Genomic DNA, 15,071 nt, shown 5'->3' with positions numbered 1-15,071 from the left:
CTCTGTCTAGTACCTGTGTCACTTGAGTAACTAGGACTCTTGGAGGCAGTCACCTCTACTAATGCAGAAACTGGGCTGAGATTTAGTAAGAGGAGGGAGAAGTCTTCCCCACCTTCCCAGGGTGGACCTCACAGAATGCAGTGAGCGTGCTTGCTTTCCTCCTACACATGGCTTGAGATGCCATGCTGCTTAGTGTTCATTATTTCATTCCAGTGACCTGTGGTAGAGGTATAAGAAAGCATTAAATAAATTTCACATGTGCCAATTGAGCTGTTCTCCCAGCTTGTGTGTTCAACTCAGCAAGTGTTCATTATTTGAGAGTTGAGAATACCTACTTAGGGGAGGGTGGGAGGGTGAGTGAAAGAAAGGAGAGATAGAGAGAGACCTGTGCACCGGTGGACCACACCTGTAATCCTAGCTATTCAGGAGGCTGAGATCTGAGGATTGCAGTTTAAAGCCAGCCTGGGCAGAAAAGTCCGTGAAAACCTTATCTCCAATAAACCACTCAAAAACCAGAAGTGGCACTCTGGCTCAAGCAGTAGAACGATCGATTTGAGCTCAAAAGCTGAGGGAAAGTGCCCAAGCCCAGAGTTCAAGCCCCACGACCAACTAAAAAAACAAAAGAGAGAGAGGGGGAGGGATAAAAGAAGGGAAGGAAGGAAGGAAGAAAGAAAGAAAGAAAGAAAGAAAGAAAGAAAGAAAGAAAGAAAGAAAGAAAGAAAGAAAGAAAAAGAAAGAAAGAAAATGACAGAACGAATTGTTTGGAGTCAGGAGTCATATGTCAGAGGTACTACCTTTGTTTGTTGTTAGGTCTGCCTCAGGTCATGCAGACCCTATACAATCACCTTCCCAATTCTTGGCTAAGTTTGAAACCTTTATGTGTTGCCTAGTGTCTGGCACACCTGGAGGCAGCCACCTCCAGATCCTGTTAAGTCACAACCTGGTCAGCCTCTGGTCGCACTTTCCATCTGACCAGAGTTGAGTCCCGGAAATTGAAGTCACATCCAGATCGAGTGTGGCCAGAGTTTCCCCCAAACTGCCACACCTCATCTGGTCTTTCACCTAGATACATCCTTGCCCGAGGTTGGGTCGCTCCATTTTTTTAACATGCATTTCCACCATGTATGGCATGGGCAGCAGTTCAGTAAATAAACTTCTTTACCTGACTGAATACTGTGTGGTGTTCTCTTTATTGGCTACCTAATGAAACTCACCTCATTAATAAACTTTAACTTCAAAGTTTCTAGTTATGAATGCATGGATATTTTTGTGACACATGTGAGATGAGTATCTACAAAACATATTTACTATCATCATTTAACAGTATAATTCTGCCTGGAATCTTTAATAGCAGCATAATTAACCATAAAGTCTATTTTGTTTGCTTTGCTTTGCTTTGCTTTGTTTTTGCTTAAAGTAATAGAAGAGTAGGTGAGACAATCTGTGTGAAGCCTCATGGTCTGTGTTGGAGGGGCAGAATGATGTAGGCTCCGGCCTCAGGATTATCTGAGGACTGTGTTTGTGTATGTGGAAAGCTCTTGGCATGCCAGGCGATAGAGGGAACATGTTCTCTCTATCTCAAAGCTCTTGTCAGACTCTTGGGAGCTGAGGAAGTAGCTCTTCTGCTTACTTAAGCATAGACGAACAGCTAGTCAAGCATTTTCCTGAGTATGGGGAAGTGGTTTGAGCTTTCTCTAAAATAGTTTAGATAAAAATGTACAAAGACTTATCACATAGTTTAAGCAAAATTGTATCTGTTGAAATTCTTTGTGTGAATGTCTCCTGACTAAATCTTGGCAAAGATAATACTTGCTTGTCCTTAAATACCCACTAGCAATAAAACACAGCATGCAGTGGCAATTGCTATTTGCACTCTGCAACCCCTGTGTCCTGGTGATTTTGCGACCCTTACCCAGGGACCCCAATGCCTGAGACGTTGACAATTGGCACCCAAACAGGAACCCTGCAGTGATGAATACAGGAAGGGATATTCAGGTAAGTACTTTTAATTACATGGTGATGGGACAAGTTAAGTCTACTCCATACTTACATATGCTAAAATATTTACTTGCTGCTTATGGTGTAACTATTTCTTCTTTTGACATAGAAATGTGTATTAATGTAGTTAGGGAATGGAATCCTTGATTCCCCGACAAAGGGACGTTAGATGTTGATAATTAGAAATGAGTAAAGTATAATGTAGAAAGAGCTGTTCGAGAAGGGGAAAGGATTCCTGATAGATTTCGGTCCATTTGGGCTATTTTAAATAGCATTTTTAAAGCTTTAAATGAGAAAAGATTAATAGTGGACTTAAAGAAAGAGGCCACGCCTTCTATTGTAGATTTTATATTGGACTCTGAAGTCAAGGACACAATAGATAAGGCTGCATCACAATTAACAGAGAAAAAAACAGAGGTAAAGAAAGCTGAAAAGGAACAAACTGAAAGCATAAATAGAATGTCTGAGCAAATGGAGTTGATTTTATCAAGATTACAACATATGGAGTTAGAAATTAGCAGAGTGAAAGGAGAATCTGAGAAAGTGAAAGTAAAACAGCCTTCGGCTCCTCTGCTTGCTGAAGTAATTTTTACCGCGTCACTCCCTCACAAAACAGAAGGCTCAGACAGTGAATTTGATGATGAAATGCCTATTTTTTCGTATCCTGTAATTTGACCACCTCCTATGAATGGTATTGCTCAACCAGCCAGATATGACGGTGTTGCTGTCGATGATATTGGTAAACTAAAGAAGGCAGTGATGTATGGTCCTCAGTCTCATTATGTTAAGGAATTGCTTAATGCGCATCAGCGACATTATAATAATTTTGTTCCCGAGGATTGGAAGATGCTTTGTAGAGCCTTGCTTACGGAACCTGAATACCTACAATGGCAAATCTGGTTTACTGAGTTATATACAGAAAGGACTAGACAAAATGCACAGAGCAATAATCCACACCTGCAGGTCATAACCTGTCCCATGTTGAGTGGGACAGAACAATATGCAGATGCTCATATGCAAGTGAACTCTCCTGAAGAGATCCATGAGCAGTTACGAGACATTGGTATTGAGGCATGGGGGAGGATTCAGCTGGCAGGAGAGCATTATGGCTCCTGGACTAGAGTAATTCAAAAACCTAATAAACCCTATGTTAAATTTTTATCATGATTGACACTGACCTTGGAACATACTGTTGTGGGCAAGGCTGTACTGCAACAACTACTGGGCATGTTGGCTTATGAGAATGCTAATGAGGACTGTAGACGAGCCCTATTGCCTATTAAAGAATCTGGGGATGTAACTACATATAAGGGCATGTAAAGAAATTACATCCGAATCCCGGCGTATTCAGTGGTTTGCTGAAACTATGCTCACTACCTGGCATGCATTACAAACCATCTAATCTAAAATGTTTTGGATGTGGTCAAACGGGACATGTAAAGAAGAATTGTAAAAAGGCTACTGATGTTAACAAGAGAGGACCAGGAATTTGCCATAAATGTAAAAAGGAAAGCACTGTGCAAGAGTGTGTAGATTAAAAATAGACAATAAAGGAATTCCTATAAAAATGCTTATCCTATGCAGGGAAACTCTCTATCCTGCCAGCCCCGGGGCCAAGGATTAATAACCGAGGGTAGCCAACCATTTTTCTTCCTTGTCCCTGCCACAGCCCACAGCGCCTCAATGGACATGCCGATTCATTGATCTACTGAGAGGCATATTGGTATAAAACCTGCTTGCATGTAAGTATTAATTATGGTCATTCAAAAATGACAGATGTCAGCTCCCCAGACATACTAAAATCTTGATTTCTAAGTAAGATAAGATTTTATGGTGCTACAAGTGTTGAGATATCTGGATGAGTCTAATGTGTATCTTGCACTGAATTAGACAAGAACATATCCATTATCATATGGGATAAAAAATGGCAGTAAGAAGATATTCCCTTGAGAAAGATATAGGAGGCTGCGAGAAGTATGGAGAAATTCAGATAATTTTGAAATTAGAAATGCAAGCTCAAGTATGTCTCTTTAAGTGGAAGGGCAAAAGAAGGGGAAGAGAAGAAAATAACTGAAAGCAGATCATTGTCCCAACTTAGAGTATAGAAAGACATAACCTATAACTTCCAAGTTAAAGAGAGACCAATATAATACGTCCCACTTAATTTAGATACATGCAAAATATTTATTTGGCTTTTTCCCACTTTAATGCTCTAAAACAAATGAAGACTTATAAGAAACGTTATGTGATTGTTGTTAGTTCAACCTGAACACTAGTTGTGATGAGCCCTCTTTTTCTCAGTATGCTCTTGGAAAATACTCCCTAAATTGCTGATGCTGTAACTGATTAGAGAGTCAGCGTAACAGGTTTCTACTTGTATGATAATTCCATGATAGTTTAATGTAGTTTTTTCTCAAGATATCCAACTATATTGTCTGACGGTGTACTTTGAACACACCCTCACACCTGAGCACATTATTTGAAATTGTACGTCAGCATTTAATTGGCATATTCTATTTTGTGCCTTTGTCTTTTTTGAATGTTCCTTTTGATTGCTCTATTTCCATTTCATCTGTACAAACTGCTAAAAATATTGTTCATCTACCACTTCTTGTTTGCAAACACACAGTCTATTTATGAAGGTACTTTGTCCATGTTAAGCAATAGGGTAGTACTTACTCTCTGAGGAGAAAAGTTCCACAATATAACTGTATGCCAACATTTGAAGATGTAGAATTTAAGGCATTTTGAGACAAACAGTGATATTTGAATTGAAAGGCTCTTAGGGACATTTTCTTGGAGCTCATTAGTTTACCCAGGAGAAATATAAATATCCACACAGTTTGGAGCTAATTAGTAAGTAACTGAATTAACACTAGATCCTAGATGTTGTGTTATTACAAGTCACCATTGTATTATTGTTATATCAGAATCCTTCCCTACATGCATATGTGTATCAGAAAATGAAAGAAAGGCATTAAAAATGTCTTTTCTTTTTAGACATTTAATCCTTGTGGTGATGGTAATGTCTGAACTCTTCCATCCAATAAAAGCTTGAAGTTTATAAGAGCACTTCCTACATATAAGAATGTGTGGCAGTTTCATTGAGAAGGTTATTTCAGCATGGAGATATCCCTAAAAAGAATTATATTTAAATAGAGTGTATGGCAGTTATGACGTATCAATGGCTATTGAGGCATTTTCTATTCTAAAGAAGAATCAATTGCGGAGTCTTCAGTAACATCAGTAAAACTGTATGTTCAACCTATACTTGGTATTACTTGTCTTACATTTATAATGAATAGCCTGATAAGATGACCAAACCTATCTACCGATATTTCAGTAAAATCGCAAAGTGATGTAGATACATGGGTCACTCATTGGAACTGTAGAGCAAATTAGGTTTGTCTGTGCTATAGTTCAATCCATAATCTCCTGGTTAAATAGTCTTCAAAAATATTCACAGACAGTTACATCTGTATAATACTCCTAAGGTCAGGATAAAAGCATTTGTTCCCAACATTTAAAATAAAAAAAGATCTGTTGAATTCATGGATCTAGAATTTTATGGCTTCACATTCATATCTCAAAATTTCATCAATACTACTTACATCTCTACCAGTTCACCAAAACATTGTTCTTATTGAATTTGTCTATGTCCTTTTAGTTTTCAAATCCAAATAGCATATTTCCTTCAATGTCTTTGTAACAGTTTTGACCATTTCTTCCTGCGAATTCTTTCCTTTCTTTACTTCTGTAAATCTGTTTTTATTACTTTCTTGTTTCCTTATCTCTTTCTTCCAATCTTGTCAACATTGGTGCTCACATTGCTACACTTATGTCATAACTTTTCTTTTCCTCTTCCCTTTAATAATGCCCCCAATTTTATCATTCTTTTTCATATTCATGGTCATGGATATTTTGATGATATCTAAAGAGATCAATCTTTGCCTCTGTTTAATATAAACTTTAGAACTATCAGAGAGTTTTTTTCCCTAAATCCATCATTTTCACTTGTAATCCTTATCACCAAGAATATCACTAACACATTTGCCTGGCCATAGATGTAGAACCATTTAGATTTCTTCTTACCCTTCTACTCCCACCCATTATATAAGATGAACGATCAAGATTTTCTCAGTTTCTGTTACTAATTTTGTTGGTCGTGGGACTGGAATTCTGGGCCTGTCTGCTGTCCCTGTGCTCTTCAGCTCAAGGCAAGCACTCTACCTATTGAGCTACAGCACCACTTTAGGATTTTCTATGTACTTTCCTAGCAAGTCCATTAAACTTCCCCCTTGAATTTGGTTGTCATGAATACCCAACTTCTATGTTAATGAGGAAAAACTCTAATGTAAACTTTGTCTCCAAAAAACCAGTCCAAGAAGCCGTGATCACAAATATTTGGCTATACTTTTTTACTTTTTTGTTTTTTTTTTTACCTTGAAAGTCTTTTTGTGTCTAAATTGCCCACAAAAATAAGTAGTCCACTTTTTGGTGCAATCGTTTCTAACCTCAAAAATATATTTTGGTAACAAGATGCTTTGACGAAACCAAAGTATACTCCACTTTTTATCTTTTCTCTTAAGTCTCTCCTTAGATAAAATATCAGGAAAAGTGAAGTTATTCTTTGCAAAATTATTTCAATTGATTATTTTTCTCTTGGTCTTGCATTTGTTCAACAAGATGTATCGAGGAGAATAGAGTTAAATCACCCATACCTTGGATGAGTGTCTGTTACAAAGCACAATGCTTCTATGTCCTACTTCTATGTCCTCCTCTTAGCTCTTTCCTGATTTCCGATTAATCACGGCTTCTTGGCTTCAAGTTTAGGGAAGCTGAAGGACTATAAGGCCTCCCCCATTGCTCCATGTTCATGTTTTCTCGTTTAAAACTCTTTTAAGTTGCCTCATTCGGATGTGGAATTTATTTTCATGTCTTCATTCAAACTGTTCTGCATCGTAGTGAGCCAAATAGGCTCTGTAAAATCACTTTAGGTAGCTAAAATATTAAGAGAATCTATATCATAAAGTTTTGTCCTCTCTCCACTGTTGAAGCCAATATGTTTAGCTAGAGCTTCTAAGAAGAGTTTTGTTACCTTTTCCATTTCCTCAATTCTTTTCTGATCCCAAAATTTGTGGCTTATGTAATAAGAGAAGTGTTCACTATCTCATCTTAATAAGGATATTATTTTTTGTGAGCTTCTTAGAAATTTGAAATCATTGGTTTGAATTATCCTATTAGATTTTTTTTTCTGCGTTTCAGTGCTTCATGTGCAAAGACAGTGTGGAAAGAATTACAAACAGAATAATATAAACCTAATACATTCATTCATTGTGCAGGGCACTTTCTCTCTAAATATTTTGACTCAAAATATATTTTTCAGAGAATTACAGTTTGGTAATTAAAGGTCAAATCACAAATTTTCATGTCTTTTTCTTTAAAGAACTTTGAATTTAAATTCCACTACAACCTTGTTTTACAAACTGAAAGTATATTTCCTGGGTAAGGACATTTTCAAGGGAACCTACAGGATTCCCAGCAAGTTTTCTGAGGTTTATTGGTTTGTTTGTTTGTTTAGTTTAGTTTAATGAGCCATCTTCACCCACATTGCTCTCTCTCCACTAAGTCTCCATGGATTTCTTTGCATGAAAGCCTCTTTCCCAGGCAATTTTAAATTTTCTTAATAGGCTAAGTTGTTAAAAATCTTGAAGAATTAAAATTTACCTGTCATAATTGTAAAACTCTTTTGAGATTAGTTTATCAGAATCGCAATTTCACCAATCCTAATTCCACCTTTACCATCAGAAACAGTTAACGTTGTTTTCATGATATAGTATCCATACAACTATTCTTTTCCAGTGGCTTTGTTATGCATATATATTACCATATAAGCTGATGCAGAGCAAAATGAACTCCAAGATATGGAAACAGAGGCTTTTTGCTTGCGGTTGCTGTTTTTAATGTAGTATGTGATTTCTATTTTCTTTTGGGTTTTCTCCGTATGGTTTATCCTCTATTGTATTTGATTTTGATACCCTGTATTTTGTGTATACATTTACCTTAATTAGGGAATGGAAGAGGAAAAACAAAATAGTGAGAAAAAAGACAAAGGGCAAACCAATGCAATAGCAATGCTCACAAGACAATATATGAGAAATGTACATAACAACTTCTGAGAGGTATTGAGGAGAAGGAAAACTGTGAGAAAAATGAGGGAGGAGGTAACCAGTATGAAAAGTTATGTATTAAGTACTTTACATTTACTGACGGGATCAATGCAAGATAATGTTAAAGCATGCATAGATGCCTCACCAGCAGTCATTCAAGGAATGGCATATGCTGCAGCAATGAAAGGAGAACCATTCAGTGCTTATGAACAAATATTACATAAGAAATGACCTCAGGCCAGAAATGGGGTCTGTTTTTCATGTGGCCAGTCAGGACACATGAGTAAAGATTGTCAACAAAAGCAAAATAAACCTAGTAACAATAAAAAGGGTAAAGCGCCTGGACTTTGTCCATAATGAAAGAAACGCAATCATTGGAAAAATGAGTGTAGATCAAAATATCATAAGGATAGAATTTTCCTAACAGCAGAAGAAAAGGAGACAAAAAACAAGAATAGGTGTGCTCCCTCAGCCCCGTAAACGAAAGAGGGGAAACACCTACTGTTACACAAAAATCCCCAAAGGGATCAGATCCATTAAATCCCTTGTCTCCCCATTTACAGTATGGGATTTGCCAAGAATTACTCCAGGAAGTGCAGGGTTAGATCTGGCAGGAAAAAGAGATTACATTATCTCTATCATGTATGGTGTTCAGCTAATAAACACTCAAGTTTATGGTCCTGTAATTGAAGGAACTGTGGACTTGATAGTTGGTAGAAGCTCAAATTATAAGAAAATTTTGAGGTATTACCAGGAGTAGATGATGCAGATTATCAAGGGGAAATTAAAGTAATGGTAAGGTCTTTAAAAGAAAATATGCAAATACATATGGATCAAAAAAAAGCTCAAATCTTAATTTTAAATTATGTCCATCTTCCAAATCAAATCCTAAAAGAAGATCGAGGTACAGGAGGTTTCAGTTCCACAGAAACTGTGGCCAGGGTACAATCTATTTCTAAGGACCGACCCATAAAAACTATAAAAGTGGATAGAAAGCCAATTAAAGGTCTCTTGGACACAGGGCCAGACCCAACATGTATTGTAGGAAAAGATGGGCCCTCATCCTGGCCAATTATGAAGACAGAATCTATATTAATGTGATTGGGTATGGCTAACAATGTTGCTCAAAGTTCAAAAATTTTAAAGTGGGAGTGTGAAAATAGATTTGGAAACTTTCAACATTATATTGTATCTGCTTTGCCCTTACATTATGGGGCAGAGACATTATGCAAAACATGGAACTAAAATTAGTTACTGCAGATTCCTTTAGTGTACAAATTTTTTCAAAGAGGCCGCTGATGAGAAGTTTGCTGATGCAATATCATGGAAAAATCATCAGCCTGTGTGGGTTGATCAGTAGTCCCTAACTCAAGAGAAGATACAGGCTGTAGATCAATTGGTAAATGAGCAATTACAGAAAGGACATTTAGAGGAATCCAATAGCCCTTGGAATACTCCAGTTTTTGTAATTAAAAAGAAATCTGGGTAATGGAGGTTGTTACAAGACCTCAGAGCCATTAATAACACCATGCATGATATGGAGGCTCTTCAACCAAGACTTCCATCTCCTGTTGCTATTCCTAAAGGACATTATACAATAATCATTGATTTTCAGGAATTTTTTTCAATAAAATTGGATCCTAATGATTTTCAAAGATTTGCATTTCATGTGCCCTCATGTAATTTGAAAAGGCCCTGGCAGAGATATCAGTGGAAGGTCTTGCCACAAGGCATGAAAAATTCTCCTATATTGTGTCAAAAATTTGTGGATAAATCTTTACAAAAAACTGGGGAAGAATTTTCTAATGCTTATATTATTCATTATATGGATGATATTTTAATAGCTGCTGAAAGTAAACATTTAACAGAACAAATTTTAACAATTAACCATTGAGCAATTAACCAACTTTGGTTTGCTTATTGTTCCAGATAAAATTCAACATAATACACCTTTAAATTATTTAGGAAATATAATACATCATGTCACAAAAATGAGTTTCAAGCTAGATAAATTAAAAATATTAAATGATTTTTAAAAATTACTAGGAAACATAAATTGGGTTAGACCCTACTTGAAAATTACAACAGGAGAATTACACCCATTGTTTGAAGCCCTAAAAGGGGATTCTAATCCTAAATCTAAGAGACAATTCACTCCAATAATGTTAGAAAAAATTTCATTGGTGGAAGAAAAGTTACAAGCAAAAGTGGTCCAATTGGACTATAATAAAGACTGGGATTTTATAATGTTAAAGACATCTTATACACATAAAAGATGTTTATGGCAAGATGGAGTCCTGGAATGGCTTCACTTGCCTCACAGTCAGACAAGAATGATAGCTTCTTATGTATATTTGTGCAGCCAACTCATTGTCAAGGCAAGGAGTAGGTCCCGAGAGTTATTTGAGAAAGAAATGAATAATATAATTATGCCTTATAATAAAAAACAATTAAAATATTATTACAGAATGATGAGAATTGGGGATTAGCATTATTAAATTATACAGGACAAATAAAATTTCATGTTCCTCAATATCCTTTATTAAATTTTGTGGAAGAGGTAAAAACCATTTTTCCATTAGTGGTAACAACACCTTTAGAAGGAGCTCTAACAGTTTTTACTGATGGGTCATCAAATGGAACTTCAGTGGTATACATTCCAGACCACTTCCCTATTAAAAGGGCATCTGACATTTCAGAGCAACAGACGGAAATTATTGCTGTAATTTTAGCTTTAACCATATTTGTAAATAATCACCTTAATACTAATGAACAAAACCTTACACTTATGCAAAAACATTGGAGCGAAATTGGATTTAAAGTTCAGCCAAAAGTTAAAAGGAAAGATTTGCTCACAGGCACCAGGAAAGGGCCAGATGTATTAATCACCTCGGGAAGAGGGTATACATGTGTGTTTCCACAGGATGCCGAGTCACCCATCTGGAATCTCACCCGACTCGTGTGCCCTAGAAAAATAAGAGAAACCCAGGCGAATAAAAACCCAGAAGCAAGAAATGAAGAAGGCGATGCACAAGCTCAAAAGTCTTCACCTTTCTCCTCAACAGGCCATGGCAACAAAAGAAGCCCAACCACCAACCTGGGAACAAATTAAGAAGCTCACTCATTCTGCGGAGGAGATTGTTGTTTCTACAGGAAAGACTATCACTGTTTAAATTAAGTTTCTTGCTATACTTGCCATTATTGCTGTGCAGGCAGTGTCTGTTTCAGGAGAACAATACTGGGCATATGTTCCTAATCCTCCTCTTCTACATCCCGTGGGATGGGGGAGATGAGGATATAATACAAGTAATGAAAAATAATAGTGATCTGCTAGGGAGTTTGGAGGACTATTCTAATTCTCATATGACTTCTCAAACTATTAATTATGAAGGAATGACAGATACCACTCCAATTGGCATAACGCAATCAGGAGAAAATATCCCCGGGTGTTTGCCTATAAACTATAGAACTTTTTTGACTGATGATCAATCCAATGATAAAAAGTTCAAAAAAAGATTGATGTGGGAAATTGGCATATTAGGTTTTCATACTTATAATGAATCCTTTTTCATTCCCAAGAGGAATAAAAATTTAGGTAACTGCCTACAAAAATATCATGACAAAGATCAGTTTGGGGATGTATTAATTACCTCACCATAATTGTGGGAATGTGGATTTCAAAAGGCCTGTTTTTTACAACCTATGGGGCACCAGATAGTATTTTTGATTTTTCCATTGGTAACCCTGATTATGATTATGCTGCCTACTTAAAACATAATTCAGGAAAGTTTAATGGCTATGCTCCTGATACTCATGGGGAACCCCTGAAAAGATGGCTCACTCCAGGGTGGGTGGCTTCCATTTTGGTGAGTCACTCTCCCTTTCACAATAAAATGGGCATTCATCTGGATTTGTTCAGACTTTTTGCAGCAACAAACATGATTTTACTGAAAAAGCACAAAGAAACTAAGAGTACTGCAATTGGGGTAAGAGCATGTGTGGGATATCCTATGGGAATTTTAGCTGGAAAACTAGATAATTTAATCATTATTAATCAAGGAAAATCTTATTATATTAGCTGTAAGGATTGTATTTTTACTAATTGTCTTACTTCTTCTCTAGATAAAACTTATTCTGTAATTTTTATTTTAAAAAGACCTTCATATGTAATGTTACCTGTAGATCTATAAAATGACAATTGGTTTAAAAATTCTGCTTTACAAATGCTGAAAATTCTGGATATTATGTTGCAGCCAAAACGCTTTGTTGAGGCCTTGATTTTAGGAATTAGTGCTCTAATAACAATAATTAGCTCTAGCGATTTCTACAGCAGCCTTCGTAAATGAAGTAAACACTGCTCGTTTTGTTACTGATTTAAGCAAAAATGTTTCATTAGCCCTAGCAGAACAACAAATTATAGATAAAACGTTAGAAATGTAAATAAATGCTCTGGAGGAAGTGGTTCTGGTTATAGGTCAGGAAGTTCAAAATTTAAAAACACAACTCTCAGTTAAATGTCATGCTAGTTTTAAATATATCTGTGTTACTGCTCTAAAATATAACTTTTCTTTTAATTGGAATGCCACCAAAAAGCATTTGTTAGGAGTTTGGAGAGATAAAGATATCTCTCATGTTATGGAATCTTTACAGGACAAAATTATAGCAGGTAGTAAAGCTCATTTAGATGTAAAAATTTTACAATCTTTGGAAGCATTATTTAAGCATAACGAGGAGGCCCTCAATCCTCTGGATTGGATTAGTGTAATAGTTATAATTGCCATTGTCAGATCAATTCTCCCAATTCTTATTCTTACATTTCCAGTCATTTTCCGGATGATCTTTAGATTTGTCTCTTCTGTGCATGGAGACATTCATGAGCTTCAATTAAAAAAATTTTTAAAAAAGAAGAAATGCCATGACACCTCCTGCTGAATCTGCGTGAGAGATCGTGCCAGACAAAGCATAAGCTTCATGGAAGCATGCCTGCAGGAAGGGGGTGTTGGTTCAAGGCGTCCTATACACTTGGCTGCACCTTTATTGACTCTACCTTTATTCAAACTCTATTTTTCTTGGCTGTACATTTGTTGCCTTTATTCTCATTTTGGCTATTTTTCTACTGATCCACAAACGGAGCATATGAAGCCACTTCCCCTCGTGCCTGTACTCGCTCCTCTCTGCTCTCTCTCTCTCTACCTCCACTCCTTTCGCAGGATGCCTCACACCCTCTGCGAAGGTGCACCTACCCCTGCGAGACCCTGGCCACTGCTGCTTCCACAGTGTGGCCCCTGGGCCCTGCTTCCTCCTCCCCTCTGCCCAGAACGCTCTTCCCCTTGGCTCTGCCCCCTACCCTTTCCCACAAGAGCAGCCCTGACTGGGCCCTAAGGCTTCTAGGCCATGGGAATTACAGCCTCACATCAGCTCAGCACTCCCGGCCAACCCTAGCACTTGCTCAGGGGATCGAATCTCCCCTCAGCCCCACCACTAGAGGTGACTCTCCTCCAAGCCTCTCCACTACACATATCAAGAACATGCACAGTGACCCAGTGAGTGAGAGAGAGAGAGACAGAGAGACAGAGACAGAGACAGAGACAGAGACTGAAAGACTGAGAGAGATTATTGGGGAAAACTACCTCTAAAGGACTCAGAACATAGCACCCTTTGGGATGACTCAACACACAGCATACTTCAAAAAACAGCACAAAGCACCCTGAGTAAAAGACTCAGCACAATGTGCCCTTTGAAGGACTTAGCATATAATAGCCTTTGGGATGACTGAGCACACAGAACCCTTTGAAGGAAGGAGTCCATAGCACGCAGTGTATAGTTCTCAGTGCATGGCACGCTTTGAAAAACTCAACACGTAGCACTCTTTCCCAGGACTCAGCACATAGCACCCTGGGTTAAGACTCCATACACACCACACTTTGAAGGGCTGAGTATGTAGCACCCTGTGTAAAACACTCAGTGCACAGCACCCTTTGAAAAATTCAGCACATAGCACAATTTTGAAGGACTCAGCACATAACACCTTGTGGAAGAACTCAGCACAGCACCATTTGAAAGACAGTACAGAGCAAACAGTCTACAGGACTCGGCAGACAGCACTCTCCTCATTCTTCTCTTCTCAAGGATGCAGCATATTGCACCCATTGGGACAACTCAGCACACAGCCTTCTTTGAAGCCCTCAGCAAAAGTACCCTGTGTAAAGGACTGGGCCACAGCACCCATTGAAAAACTCACCAGTCCCTCCCTTCTCATGGGGTCAGCACATAGCACCATTTGGGATGAATTAGCACACAGCACTTTTGAAGGACTCAGCATAAAGTACATTGTGTAATGGACTAAGCACACAGCACCCTTTGAAAAACCCAGCACAGCCCACTCTTCTCAAGGACTCAGAACATAGCACCCTTTGGGATGACTCAGTACACAGCATGGTGTTTGAAGACTCAGAAAAAACATGCTATGTGGGAAGGACCCAGAAAACAGTAACCTGTGAATGATTCAGCACATACCTGTATGTCACAAGTTCAGCTGTCATTAGAATTAGGGTGCTTTCTTCAGTATCACCATTCTTCAGAAACACTTCACAAATTCTACTAGTTCTCATTTAGCTAATGTGTGTTTTATGGAGGAAGGTGAGCTGGGGGTCTTGAACTCAAAGCTTGGGTCCCTGTCCCTGAGCTCTTTGGTTCAATGCTAGAGCTCTACCACTTTGATTCACAGCTCCAATTTTGGTTTGTTTTTTTTTAGGTTGTTCTTTGACAGGCCTTATGGTAATCAGGAAGGCCAAGTTGGGGTGCCCATGGGCAAAGGCTCTTAGCTGGGCCTGGAGCTGACTTCTCACTTTCTTGTGCCCCTGGGAGCAGGGCCTCCTGGAGCTCTCTTGGCCTAGGGTGGAA

The 15,071-nt window shown here is 38.0% G+C and overlaps 1 long non-coding RNA gene across 1 annotated transcript; it reads left to right on the top strand.

The window, feature by feature from the left end:
* Positions 1–1,725: 1,725 nt before the first annotated feature.
* Positions 1,726–11,609, top strand: LOC138812970 (uncharacterized). Its single transcript, XR_011367669.1, has 3 exons — positions 1,726–1,995; positions 3,668–3,740; positions 11,092–11,609. It is a non-coding gene; the product is annotated as an uncharacterized lncRNA (long non-coding RNA).
* The last annotated feature ends 3,462 nt before the right edge of the window (positions 11,610–15,071 follow it).

Source organism: Dipodomys merriami, unplaced genomic scaffold, assembly GCF_024711535.1.
Source record: "Dipodomys merriami isolate MVZ:Mamm:240054 unplaced genomic scaffold, mDipMer1.0.p SCAF_573, whole genome shotgun sequence".
Lineage (NCBI taxonomy): Eukaryota > Metazoa > Chordata > Mammalia > Rodentia > Heteromyidae > Dipodomys > Dipodomys merriami.
Note: the sequence above shows the minus strand (reverse complement) of the source record. Positions and strands in the feature narration are given on the sequence as shown.